The sequence below is a fragment of the Schistocerca serialis genome, chromosome 6, assembly GCF_023864345.2.
Source record: "Schistocerca serialis cubense isolate TAMUIC-IGC-003099 chromosome 6, iqSchSeri2.2, whole genome shotgun sequence".
NCBI classification, from domain to species: domain Eukaryota; kingdom Metazoa; phylum Arthropoda; class Insecta; order Orthoptera; family Acrididae; genus Schistocerca; species Schistocerca serialis.
In genome coordinates, this window is record NC_064643.1 from 740,160,156 (window position 1) to 740,174,273 (window position 14,118).

General features: G+C 39.6%; 1 non-coding gene across 1 annotated transcript; it reads right to left on the bottom strand.

Moving 5' to 3' along the window:
* Positions 1–206: 206 nt before the first annotated feature.
* Trnat-ugu (transfer RNA threonine (anticodon UGU)) lies at positions 207–280 on the bottom strand. Its single transcript has one exon. It is a non-coding gene; the product is annotated as a tRNA-Thr (tRNA).
* Positions 281–14,118: the final 13,838 nt, after the last annotated feature.

The following is a 14,118-nucleotide window of genomic DNA, read 5'->3' on the forward strand; positions in this document are numbered from 1 at the left end:
TCGCAAAATTTCATTACTCATCATTGATTACTTGTTGGTGTTGCGGTTTTTTCCATCAGTGTGTCACTATAAATCAGTCGGCCACTGGACATCCTAAGGAGTCACAGTGAATACCTGATAATCTTTGCTTAAATGATGACTAACTGAAACCCTCAGCTGCCGACCGGTGTTGTTCATATACCTCGATGTGGACAGATGAAAATGTGTGCCCCGACCGGGACTCGAACCCGGGATCTCCTGCTTACATGGCAGACGCTCTATCCATCTGAGCCACCGAGGACACAGGTGAATAGCGCAACTTCAGGGACTTATCCCTTGCACGCTTCCTGTGAGACTCACATTCCCAACTGTCCACAATTCTACATATGTAATGTATCTTATAGACATTTGCCCATTCACTCATTACTCGCGCACGCTTTGGCGATTCCCGTAAGAGTTTGGGCAATCTGTGCGCATTCGCACAGATGAAGGTCAGTGGCTGGGTAGCCTTTAACTATATATATATGAAGACAGTAACTGTTCTCGAAAGAACAGATTACTGTTGTTGGCCGTGCAGCTTTCCCTGGAATAAATGATGACTAACTGAAACCCTCAGCTGCCGATCGGTGTTGTTGATATACCTCGATGTGGACAGATGAAAATGTGTGCCCCGACCGGGACTCGAACCCGGGATCTCCTGCTTACATGGCAGACGCTCCATCCATCTGAGCCACCGAGGACACACACACACACATATATATATATATATAGGCTACCCAGCCATTGACCTTCATCTGTGCGAATGCGCACAGATTGCCCAAACTCTTACGGGAATCGCCAAAGCGTGCGCGAGTAATGAGTGAATGGGCACATGTGTATAAGGTACATTACATATGTAGAATTGTGGACAGTTGGGAATGTGAGTCTCACAGGAAGCGTGCAAGGGATTAGTCCCTGAAGTTGCGCTATTCACCTGTGTCCTCGGTGGCTCTGATGGATAGAGCGTCTGCCATGTAAGCAGGAGATCCCTGGTTCGAGTCCCGGTCGGGGCAGACATTTTCATCTGTCCACATCAAGGTATATCAACAACGCCCGTCGGCAACTTGAGGGTTTCAGTTAGTCATCATTTATTCCAGGGAAAAGCTGCACGGTCAACAACAGTAATCTGTCCTTTCGAGAACAGGTACTGTCTTCATATAATCTTTGCTTTTTTGTACAGGATGGGTAATTTAACAGGCAACAACGAACACTACACATCAGTACGTCCGTGTATTTTGTTTGGTGAGCATGTGTCTTCTTCAAATAATCCTTCTCCCGGGTGTAGTACGGAATTGTGTTCACTGACTGGATCACAAACACTACTTTAAGAAAGTCCTTCCACCTTAATAATGCGTAATCAAATAAATGAATTGTCTCAGGTGAGTGTAGCACTTCGGCACTCTCCACTATTAGCAGCCCGTGTTGCCTTGCATTACTCTCGTCACTCCGTTTCACTCTCGAGAGGAAACCATCTTTAATCACACATGCTAGCGCTCTACAAGGAATCGTGTTGAGATAAAATTATTCGATTCCAAAAACGTGTTAATTGAGGCACCTGAATTACACAATGCTGCACGTGAGTACCAGAGATGCTAACTTCAAATATAGCTCACGCTCATACTATTACTATAAGAGCGAAACGCTGAACCTGTATTGACTTTTTTTCTATGGTTCAAATGATTCTAAGCACTATGGGAGTTAATAACTGAGGTCATCTGTCCCCTAGACTTAGAACTACTTAAACCTAACTAACCTAAGGACATCACACACATCCATGCCCGAGGCAGGATTCGAACCTGCGACCGTAGCAGGAACGTGATTCCGCACTGAAGCGCCTAGAACCGCTCGGCCACAGTGGCCGCCACTTATTTTCTATTAAAAGATCGCAAGACGTTGCCAACTATTCCAATCAGCGTGGATACTTTGATTTAGCCTTCTCTGTCCTTCACCTCTAACGTTAATTATCCACTTACTGCACTTCTACACGTAGACATTTCATCTAATAACTTCGTAAGAGCATTCAAGAAAAAGAGCATATGAGGGAAAAATTAATCAGCTCACTATTATTGTATTTACTTATAACCAAAACGCTATGTGGAATATCTTCCAAACAAATTAAATAACGATCTGAAGATTACCTGATCTGTTAAAGCAGCTTTCTGTCATGAATATGATAATAATTTCGCGTTCAGCACTCCACTGGTCGAATCATTAGGAGGAACATTGCAGGTCGCGTTGTATCTGCGAGATACGGGACCAACGTTTCACCATTACCTTCCATTATCCACAGATGTTGGAGAAAATAAGTAAACAAAACACAGAACAAAACATGTATGTATTAAATATTAGCAACAGGACATTAACCTATGAAAATTGGAAACAGAAGTTTTATGTATTAACATATAGAAACTTTACTCAGTATACAGCATTTGTATCTATAGTAAGGAAACAGGTAGAAAATTAATGCAAAGTAACGTCGGTTTCAGAAAAAGTAAAATAAAAACGGAAGATGTATCATCCATTGTTTTCAATGTCTTCATCAACGTCACAACCATCGGGCCAAGACATGGCACAGTGTTGCACGCATAAATATTAATCACACTATGTGCACTAGCACTGAGTTGGTATTGTAGTCTTGTTTGCTTGTTATATTTCGCATCGCTTTCGTGTTTTGGTGCCCTCGGCAGTTCTGCTAGCGAGTGTCGCAGGTGTTTCATTTTGGGGAATGAGTTGCCAAAGTCGGAATGAAATGGTCCGAGGCAAGCGCGGCAGGAGCGAACGTTTTAGCATCTGGAATCTTATCAGTTCTTTTCCCAGATTACGGAGGAAGATTCGGTGGGCCAGCACTTCGATTCCGTTTTCTAGACATATGATCTGGCTGTTTAGGCCAGCAACATTCATCATCGCGTAATAAATAACCATTGGGAACGTCTTGTGCTTCCTTGAACAGTGCACAAATAACACATTTTATCGATCACTTCCACACCTATTTTATGGCGATTGTAACAGTTAATCACTTCCGGTTTCTTTTTGTACTCGTTTGCTTCGTCAATCGCTCCATCCACATGCATGCTGGAAATCACAATGACGTTTTTCTTGTTATTTTTATTTTAGGGCACGTACGACACAATAGTGCCCTCTCTGCGGAATGCAGACATAGTAGAAAATGGTTCTCTACTTTCTATCTTCTTGAATTAATCGGGAATTTGCCATTTGTTCTTTTTGAGTGTTCCCGCGTAGGACAGGTTGTATTTCATGGTCAAGTCGTGAAGAAGAGTGGTGTCGCTAAACCAGCTGTCATCAGAAATATTTCGGCCAGAGTTAGCTAGAGGAGTAACCAGACGTTCAACCACGTCTACGGGTTTGTTGCTAACCTGGAAAGGACAGTCGGTTTGTTTTGCTGCATAAATTTCCATGTTCCATGTATAGTACACACCTAAGACAGCTAGTATCTTCAACCCGTATTTTGTGGGCTTGGACGGTATATACGGTATGAAATTACACCTGCCTTTGAAGACCTCTGACTTTTCTTCTATTGTAACATCTTCTCCTACTAAATAGCTTTGCTGGCAGTTCCATGCAAACTTATGGAAATTGTCCCGAATAGAGACAAGACGATCTAGAGCTTCTCGCTGTTCTCTTGATACTCTGTTGTCAAACGTCAGAACCCGAAGTAAGAAACGGAACCTCACGAGAGTCGTGGTGAGTCGGAAAACCTCTATCCCGAATCTGACGCTAGCCCATAAATCCTCGAGGTTTAGTTTCCCAGCTTTGTAGAGTTCAGCAATACATGAAAGCCCAATAAATGCCCTCAACTCTGTTTGATCAGTGGGTTTGACGTCTCCTTCCCGTGAATAATGATCATTCACGGAATCGATATATTGGTTTGTGGAACGTACAATGGTGTCCAACATGTTGCCATCGAATAAACATGCCCACATGTATAAAATTGAGTGTATTTCCGAGCTCTAACGATCGGGTCCGGCATTTTCCTAAATAGGTTATCTTTCCCCCTTTTCGACGAACAATACGGAGATTTTTCCGGCAGATGGAGTCGTTGACTTTCTTGCATTTCCTGTTGTGGCAAACATAGAATTCACCGTCGTCTTCTCCATCAGAAGAAAGACTCGTGTCGCTTTGCTCCGTTTCGGTACTGTCCTGAAGTTCGTCGATTATTTCCTCCCCATCCGTGTCACAGTTTTCTTCTGGTACATCGCCCACTATGTGCTGTAGGCTTGGTAGCAGGCCTGAAGAAGCTGGTGCGGAACTCGAGGAACTCGAAGTGTCATTAGGATTCATGTCACATCCGTCAAATAGGAGTTCGTCTGTGTTTTCCATGTCAGAAAGATTATTGAGACCATATTTTGGTCCAGTGTCCATACTGACCTGTAACAAGTCGATGATAGAATATCATCATCGAGAAACATTCCTAGATAGCCTAGATAGCCGATAGCCGATAGCAGTACATATATTACGTGTAACACATACGGGGTGAGTCACCTAACGTTACCGCTGGATATATTTCGTAAACCGCATCAAATACTGACGAACCGATTCCACAGACCGAACGTGAGGAGAGGGGCTAGTGTAATTGTTTAATGCAAACCATACAAAAATGCACGGAAGTATGTTTTTTAACACAAACTTACGTTTTTTTTTTTTTTTAAAATGGAACCACGTTAGTTTTGTCAGTACATCTGAACATATAAACAAATACGTAATCAGTGCCATTTGTTGCATTGTAAAATGTTAATTACATCCGGAGATATTGTAACCTAAACTTGACGCTTGAAACCTCCGACGTTCAATTGTGTGTTGTAACAAACACGGGCCACGGTCGGCGAGCAGCATCTGCAGGGACATGTTTACAATGACGACCGTGTTTCTCCTGATCTTACACCTCTGGACTTCTTTCTGTGGGGTACGTTAAAGGAGAATGTGTACCGTGATGCGCCTACATCCCCAGACGATATGAAACAACGTATTGTGGCAGCCTGCGGCGACATTACACCAGATGTACTGCGGCGTGTACGACATTCATTACGCCAGAGACTGCAATTGTGTGCAGCAAAAGATGGCCACCACATTGAACATCTATTGGCCTGACATGTCGGGACGCACTCTATTCCACTCCGTAATTGAAAACGGAAACCACGTGTGTACGTGTACCTCACCCCTCATGGTAATGTACATATGCGTCAGTGAAAAAGACCAATAAAAAGGTGTTAGCATGTGGACGTAATGTGCTGTTCCAGTCTCTTCTGTACCTAAGGTCCATCACCGTTCCCTTTGGATCCCTACGTAATTCGGTGCTCTCCGATACACACGATCGAACAGCGGAGGAGTGGTACTCAAGCGTTAAATTTAGGTTACAATATCTCCGGATGTAATTAACATTTTACAATGCAACAAACGGCACTGATTACGTATTTGTTTATATGTTCAGATGTGCTAACAAAACTAACGGGGTTCCATTTAAAAAAGGATTGGTTTGTGTTAAAAAACATACTTCCGTGCATTTTTTTATGGTTTGTATTAACCAGTTACACTAGCCCCTCTCCTCACGTTCGGTCTGTGAGATCGATTCGGCAGTATTTGATGTGGTTTACGAAATATATCCAGCGGTAACGTTAGGTGACTCACCCTGTATAGTAGCGCTGTATATGTGAGATACGGGTACTTATTTGGCTACAGTATTTTATCTGAGAGTAAATGACTACACATGAGACACATCACTATGTAAACGACTTACATCAAGCACCAAAATCCGAAAGAAGACACGATGCACTTATGTGATAACACAGTCGCGTGGTATCTCTGCGACACAAAACGGCCTCACACCCATCAAACTGAAGCGGACAAGCTCATCGTACGATTGGCGCTCGTCTCGCAACTAGGTGAAGGAATAGGAGAGGGCTGGTGTGGTGGTGGGTGGTGGGGGGGGGGGGGCGGGGGGGGGGGGGGGAGCCTGGTCCGCACACGCTCGGGCCGCCTAGTACGCGCATACGTAGCTTTGTATCTGAGAGATCACACACGACCACTGGAATGTTAAACACTGTTAGTTTCCTACACAAAGCCTGTCATGTGACTAGACATCTGAATGTCTAATAATTTTGTACCTCACTGTAAGTCACCCTAACATGGCGGTCACCTGAATCCTATTAAACATCCCAGAGTTATATCACTGTCGATTATAACTTACCGATCCTCGGAATATCTCGGATTAAACACTCACAAAATCCTGTACCATTAAAGCAACGTTCTTCAAAAACAGAAAAATAAAACAAGTCTTACACTTTTATTCCCATGTTTTTAGTGTAAAGAGCACAAATCTTTTCTCTCTTGTCAGCGATCAATGTAATTACACGTCAGCGATATAGCCCTTTCCACGCTGCCTACTGATAACTTCTTTCTTTCCTACTGTTAAAAAATGTTTGGTAACCATAAATGTTCAATATATTATTTCCATTTTGTAATACTCAAATTCGTCCTGACCTTTCCTTCATAATTACTTCTCGCTTCTTTTTATACTATTATTCATTAATTATTTCTTCCCATTATTAAATACCATTCCTCAATATCTTTAATTATTCTACAAGATTTTAAGTTTCTAAATATTTTGGCACACCTCTTCGATTTTCTTTTCGTTATATGCTCTTCCTTAGAATTATTCATTTCTTTAATATATATTTTCCTTTGTCTACATCAACAGACAGTACGTGGGTTTCAGTTTATTAATAAGTCGATTTTCTTTCCATTCTTTAAAATATATTTTATTTGTCTTTCTCAATACAGTTCTGTGTTGATATGTTATGATTACTGGCAACTCCCTGACTGATGGACTAAACTGCAACAAAATAAATGTTTCAAATGGCTCTGAGCACTATGGGACTTAACATCGGAGGTCATCAGTCCCCAAGAACTTAGAACTACTTAAACCTAACGAACCTAAGGACATCACACACATCCATGCCCGAAGCAGGATTCGAACCTGCGACCGTAGCGGTCGCGCGGTTCTAGACTGTAGCGCCTAGAACCGCTCGGCCACTCCGACCGGCATCAACAAAATACCAAATAAAAAAAAAGAGCTACTAAGTGCAGTGCCACTTAAACTCTGACATTTAACAGGTTAGGTTACAGAGTAGCTTCAGATGTTAGATCACTGTGCGTGAGACAGAAAGGAACAAGGAACTGTTGACGCAGAAATAAAATTTTCAGTAGAGATAAATATAGTTCAGAACGTCTAAAATACCTGTTTTCTTTTTTTTATATTGTATCAGTGTGTTTCGTTTGTACTTACCCGAATGGATTTGGAAGTTGTTTGAGGTCAGCAGGAGTCAATAACATTATTAAAAGTGGTGTACGTTGGTCTTCTGAAAAATAGCTTTTTGTGGTTATGGAGAAATAATACTGGCCACTCAAATGAACCTCTTCTAAATCTCACAACTGTGTACGCAGTTTTTCACAAATTTCATGTGCAATTTAAGCAGCTCAAAGCAGGTTTGTATACAAGAACAACGGTTTCTCCATACAATAAGACAAGTTTTCCCTTTTAACATAAGAGTTATTAATGCTTACAGATGTTACCAATTTCCAGTTGGCAGCCCTAAAGTGGTAGCCGACAGCTGACGCTACTGCAGCTATAAAAAATGCACCTACAACACATGTTATCTCTGCGTTGCTGGTAGAAATGAAGAAAAAGTGAAGTTTCTGTAAATACATCTACTGGCTAAACTTGTTGAAGGATAGTAATGTTAACGAAGTATATATACTCTTTGAAGTCATGGTTAGCGGAAAAGTATACATTTCATCCTCGACATTCATGAAAATGAATATGCACACCACATCTTTCTGGAACGAAATGGACACGCTGGATTTCCAAGTAGAGTATTTTTAGCAGGGAATACAAAACAACGAACAGATTATCTTTTTAAAAACGTCAGGACCTACTACAAAGAGGAATAAAAAGATATTCTCTGTCTTAAAGTGAAGTCAGGACCTGTACCAGAGCGTCAAGTCAGTGCAACGAGAGTCCTGAGGAAGAATCTTGCCACCAAGATATTCCAGAACCAAAGAAGGAAATGAAGCGAAAATGATATTTGTGAACGATCTTGAAGCCTATTCCGACGCAGGTATTTTAGAAGTAGATAATGAAATCCTTTGCCCGCAGTAAAATATTATATCTCACTAATCTATCCTCGGATGTTTTGTGAATTCAATATTTAGATAGTTTTTGGCCCATTCGTGGCTTCAAGATCAAAATTTTTTTTTTGAAAAATGCCATAACACAGAGAAAAGACACCAATATTTAGCGAAAATGGTGGTATGCGTGGTATGCTCATTTTTATCTGAATTTGAGGCTGATTTATTTGGTTTTATATTTTTTAACACTACCTTGTGCAATACCTCTGAAGAGGTTAACCATTCAATGTGTGATATTAACATAAAAAACTGTGTAACATTTGACGTAGGACATTTTAACTGAAATATATATGCAGGATAGGTTTCTTAAATATGTCAAATCAAGCAATGATAATAAAGTGAAACTTTACAATACTTTATCTCAAAACACCTTTTCTCCGTCACCAGTATTCAGCCTGCCATAAATCAAATTTAGAGTTAGGAATCTACATTTTTTTTCAGATTGCGCAGAATTTACTGATAAACTTAAAAATTACAATATCTTGAATCCGTAATTTTAGACAAGAGGTCCCATTTAGCTTTCCGTCTCACACATCGTACAAACCAATGAGACCAATTTAAGCTACTTGTAACTTTCTATTGAAAGTGGATATGCCAACTGCATTTGCTCAGTGAAATGGTTCAGTGGCTGCTTCTTCATTCCAGAGAAGACAAAAATTCAAGCTTAAAATCAAGGTCGCAAAATTAAATGGTTCACCATGTGCTGTTACTATATAAAATTCCGCGCACTTGTTCCTTATGACTGTCACAAAAAAAACCTCACCATTCAATGGAGCTACAACCACAAACGATCCACAAACCCACAAAAATACAATAACACATATAAAAGTTTCGACTCAACCAATATTGAGAGAGCTAGACAGACGCCCTAATTGTAGTGCTCTGGAACAATCGGATCTACATCAATTTAACCTCTTCCATCCGATATAAGACCTATATCAGCTGCAATGCATCCCATGTTACTGAATTAAATCACATTATGATCAAATTAATCTTTAACAGAGGTAGAACTCGGTATTCAAACTTCTAATACACGTCCAAGTAAATAGCATCTTTCACTGATAACTCTTAATACTGTTCTACACTGAAAGACTGAAACTCCTATTCTTTGCGAATAAATAAGTTACGTGTCCCACAGGGCTTACCGTATGAGCAATGCTGACTTCAACAAATTGTTGGCATGTTACCACAATTCCTGCAGCCAACTCTCGGCTGCCCACTGATACTCTCAAGCGAACACTTAATTACCCATCTCTCTCTTGATGATGATGGAGTTCTGCATTGTCACAAATCATTTTCCGCATTGCACGACTACATTACATTGCCGCCATTACAGCAACATCATAAAACAAACACATATAAGAAACACACAATGGACACATTTTCAATTAACACAATTATTAGGCTTTATTTCACGAACAGTTGACCACCATTGCCGTTGAGGTGACCAAATCGGAGGTAAAATTTTCTCTCTGTAATTAATTACCTTTACTCGGTTTCCATTCTTTCCTGTCTATCGCTTCGTTTTACAGAGTGACGTGTTTACATTGATTAAGCAGAGTTTCTATGCTGTCCTCCGTTTCTTTCCCAGCAAATATTCTTCTAGAACGGTTTTTTCTTCTTCCTTTTTATAAAATTCCTTCTTCTTTCTCCGTAGAAGTCCATCAAATGACTTTTTTCCCACTTAAGTTTCGTCTAGTACTTACCCTTGTTTTTCCAGCTATTCTCAGCATCTCTTCATTTGCTACACTGTCCACACATTTTATTTTTGATATTCGGCATAATGTTCACCTTCAACATGGTCAAATTTTCTGGTCCATTTAGTAGGACACAGTGTCTTTTGCAACATTTTCGAAGCCTTTTGTTCGAGGTAAAGTTAATTTACACGCCGTCTACCAGTCCATGGCGCAAGATAAAGATATTTTGGAGGATAATAGACTGTTTTCTGAAAACACCTTCCTGATGGTTATAATGAGAGGGATGAACTCCTATAAAAAATACTATCTTTTACATACAAACACAAAAATGTACTGTGAGCGGAGTCTGTCCCGCACATTCTCCTGAGGTAGTTACAAGTCGTTCCACTCTCAGTACGTACGTGAACGAGGTAGCTACAGCATTCAAGCCTAGATCCTTCTTGCTCATTGGGCACATGTACTTCAAACTAAATTCCTCATTTCCAATGTGGTAGTAATTTGGCCACCACAACCGCAGAACTAATATTTAATTTGAGAGACTTGAAGGAGACAACTGCATCAAAGACGCAACGATTTGTGTTCTGAGGCAAGAGTTGAAATGATGATCACGGGTTTTGAATGATGGGAGTTTCTATCAGTTACAGGGACGGCACGATGTAACCATGAGACAGGGGTGGACACAAGAAAACAAACATACATTCTGAATATGTAACAAACCATAAAGAGATGAAAGTGGTTATGTAATAACTTCAAACAAATAATGTGCTAAATGTTATACAGAATCCCCACTGCCGTCTATTCGCGCAAACAAACTGGCGAGATGGAAATAATTCACTATAATTCGATAAAACCACATTAATATATGCAGAGACACGTTAACTGGCACTCAAGACAACTGACTGGGAATTACAATTCTCTTCCTTGCGTACACATGCAATTTCTCTATATAGGTTTACGTGTTTTATATGTTTTTTGTATAGCTGCATTATAAATTAGTGTTACTTCTGAAACTTCCTGGCAGATTAAAACTGTGTGCCCGACCGAGACTCGAACTCGGGAGCTTTGCCTTTCGCGGGCAAGTGCTCTACCAACTGAGCTACCGAAGCACGACTCAGGCCCGGTCTCACAGCTCCACTTCTGCCAGTACCTCGTCTCCTACCTTCCAAACCTTACACAAGCTCTGCTGCGAACCTTGCACAACTATCACTAGTGTTACTTCTGTTAACGGTTTTATTAGGTATCTCATTCACGCAGCAAGAAGCTCAATTAAACTTTAATGTGGTATATTTGCACAAGATATCTGCCGCCGAAGCAAATCGAAGTATTTCATTTAAGTACGTAATATCGCGTTCTATCGCTTCTCACGATGCTTCTCTCTTCCTTACCCTATTTTACTTTCTCGCGCATGGGTGCCACGACGCACAGTCTGACCATATCTACAAGTAAATTATCTCCCATTTTTGTTCCAAAACACTATGAAGACTTTTACTTCTAAAGTTAAAGTAATTATAGCCCTCGGCCACAAAATGGAAGTCTTTTGACCAGCTTTCAACACTTCTATGAGTGCATTCATCAGAAACTAAAAATTCAAATTGGCCTATAACATAAATACAAAATTACGGGTAAATTCTTGTATCTAAAAGTGTAAGTACTGACTGACACTATAGGAAAGGAACAGTACTTACGTGTCAGGCATAAGATAAATATCAAGCAAGAAAGGCTTTAGTCACAAAAATTTAATAAGAGTACATGGAAGGCGAGCCACTTTGCGCTGCTCATAAATATAAAACCACGGAAGCGCCAGCGTTACCAACTACGGGCAGTTGAACATTGCACCAAGAGTGCCATCTAGTACCCGCAAGTACAACATAGCTACTTAATATTCAAATAAAGATCGACGAATATTATAATAAACATTATTCAGTACATCACGTAAAAGGCAATATTTTGTTTGACAGCGTCAGATAAGGGAACATCTTGTCTACATCAGAGCTTAGAAGTACAGTTTAAAGGTTGAAAACACCGTTATAGAAAATACAAAGAGTGCTGAATGACACAGCCTGTAGAAAAACGATATAACATGAAATGCAGCCAATATAAATTATTTAATAAGCGAAAAATTATGAGTTGACTTAGATGGAAGAAACATTTTGGTAACTGCACGAGAAAACCCGAAAACAGATATCAAGTAACGGCTTTATCCCATTGAAGAGGTTTTCATTACGCAACTGCAGCTGATCATTGAGAATGGGGCTATGAATTCGAGAAAGATATTTAAGAATTTCTAATTCTTAGAGAATATCTAATCTACGTCCTTTCTTCTCGGTGTGCAAAATGTTAATATCGTGAATAGCTTTGTGTCCGTGACCTGTAATCAGAAGGTGGTCGGCAAAAGACGAATTTTTGGTGCCAGTGCCATTTTCTTCTTAAAAGATGTTCTTTGTATCTGGTTGTAAAGCCACGTCCCGTTTTTTCTGTGCAGTAAGAAGAGTAAGGTTTCCCGGCATTTTCCCAAAGTGGAACGAGTCGATTTTAAATTGTGGATGAAGTTATTTTTGAAATCATTACTGGTAGAAAAGACAACGTTACAGTAGTATTTATTACGAAGAAGGCGATGAATCTTATAGGAGATGGGACCAAAGAAGGGAATAGAATAACTTTTTTTGGGTTAGTTTCCATGATAGAAGTGGCGCGCGTAGTATCTCTTTTAACAGTTTTCTTTTTAAGGATGTCATCCACTGTGCCAGGTTCATATTTGTTATGAACTGTTATCGTTTTGAGTAAAATAATTTCTTCATTGAATTTTTCTTTCATGAGTGTAATAGAAGTAGCTCTAGGAATAGCAGAGTGAGAAAAACCGTTTACTTGAAATTGTGGATGCATGGAAGACGCAGGTACGATCTGATCAGTGTATGCTTCTTTATGAAAAACATTGAATCAGATTTTACTTTATTCTGCTGTAAGCGTCAAGTCAAGAAAGTTTAATTGGCGGGCCTCGTTTTCGCATGCGATGGTAAACGATATTTTCTCATGAAGTTCATAAAAGAAATTGAAAATACGGCCGATGTCATCAGCAGGTCCCTTGTAGATGACTAAATTATCATCAACGAATCTGTAATAGGAGAGAATGCCTAGTGCTGTACCTGAGAAACAGTTGAAAAACTTTTCTTCTAGAGAGATAATGAAGATATCAGCAAGAATACCAGATAACGAATTTCCCAAAGCGAGATCCTTCAATTGCTAGTACAATTGTTCATTAAATTCAAAATAGTTGTGTTTGACTATGACTGTAATGAGATTTATGAAGTCAGTGATTTGTTCATCTGAAAGGTCTTTTTTGAAATGACTTAAATTTTTTTCTGCGATGGTAAGCGTTTCTTGTACGGGAACATTACAATGAAGGTTTTTTTACGTCTAATGAAAACAACCTTGTATCTGAACTGCATTGTAAATCTTTTATTTCGTGGACTAAGGCGTGACTGTTGGGAGTGGAAAAATTATTGTCGCAAAAGGGTAATTTTTCCAGAATTTCATGGAGAGATCTGGCTAGGCAGCCATGTTAAAACTTTAAAGTTTAAATTCTGCTATGGGGATTAAGTGTTCATTGTTTGGGTGATAAAAGTGTTATAGTATCAGTTTCAACTCTAAATGTAAGGTCAGATTCTTTCATGTTTGAGGACTCTGACGGTGCCACAAAATTAATGAAGTACTATTTTTCTCTGATTCAGCATCTTTTATTTATCAATATTGGTTGCCAAGATGCATTTAGTCTGTGTGCTGCCATCGTCAGGAGCTCTACAATTAAATACACTAATCTTTCTCGACGGGGACAAATTTCGGTATATAACTTCAACATCTCAACAGACAAGTAGACCTCATCACACTTCAAACGCATCTATAATTTAAAATTTATGGATATTTAACTATAAAGCAACTGATTACGAAAGAGGTCGAAACGCCTAGTGGTCTAAATATGTTAAATAAAATTACGTTATAAACTACATATAAGTCTCTTATAACGTTTGTGTGATAGTGAATGCAATTAAAAATGTAATGAAGTTTTGATTAGATGTAAGAACGGATTTTAAGAAAATAAAAGTGTCAGTTTAAGTAAATGAAAAAACTTATGAAAACATTTAGGCCTTGCGTGAGAAATTAACAGCTGCGCGGGTATACTTGGCGAGAAACAGCTGTACCAGAA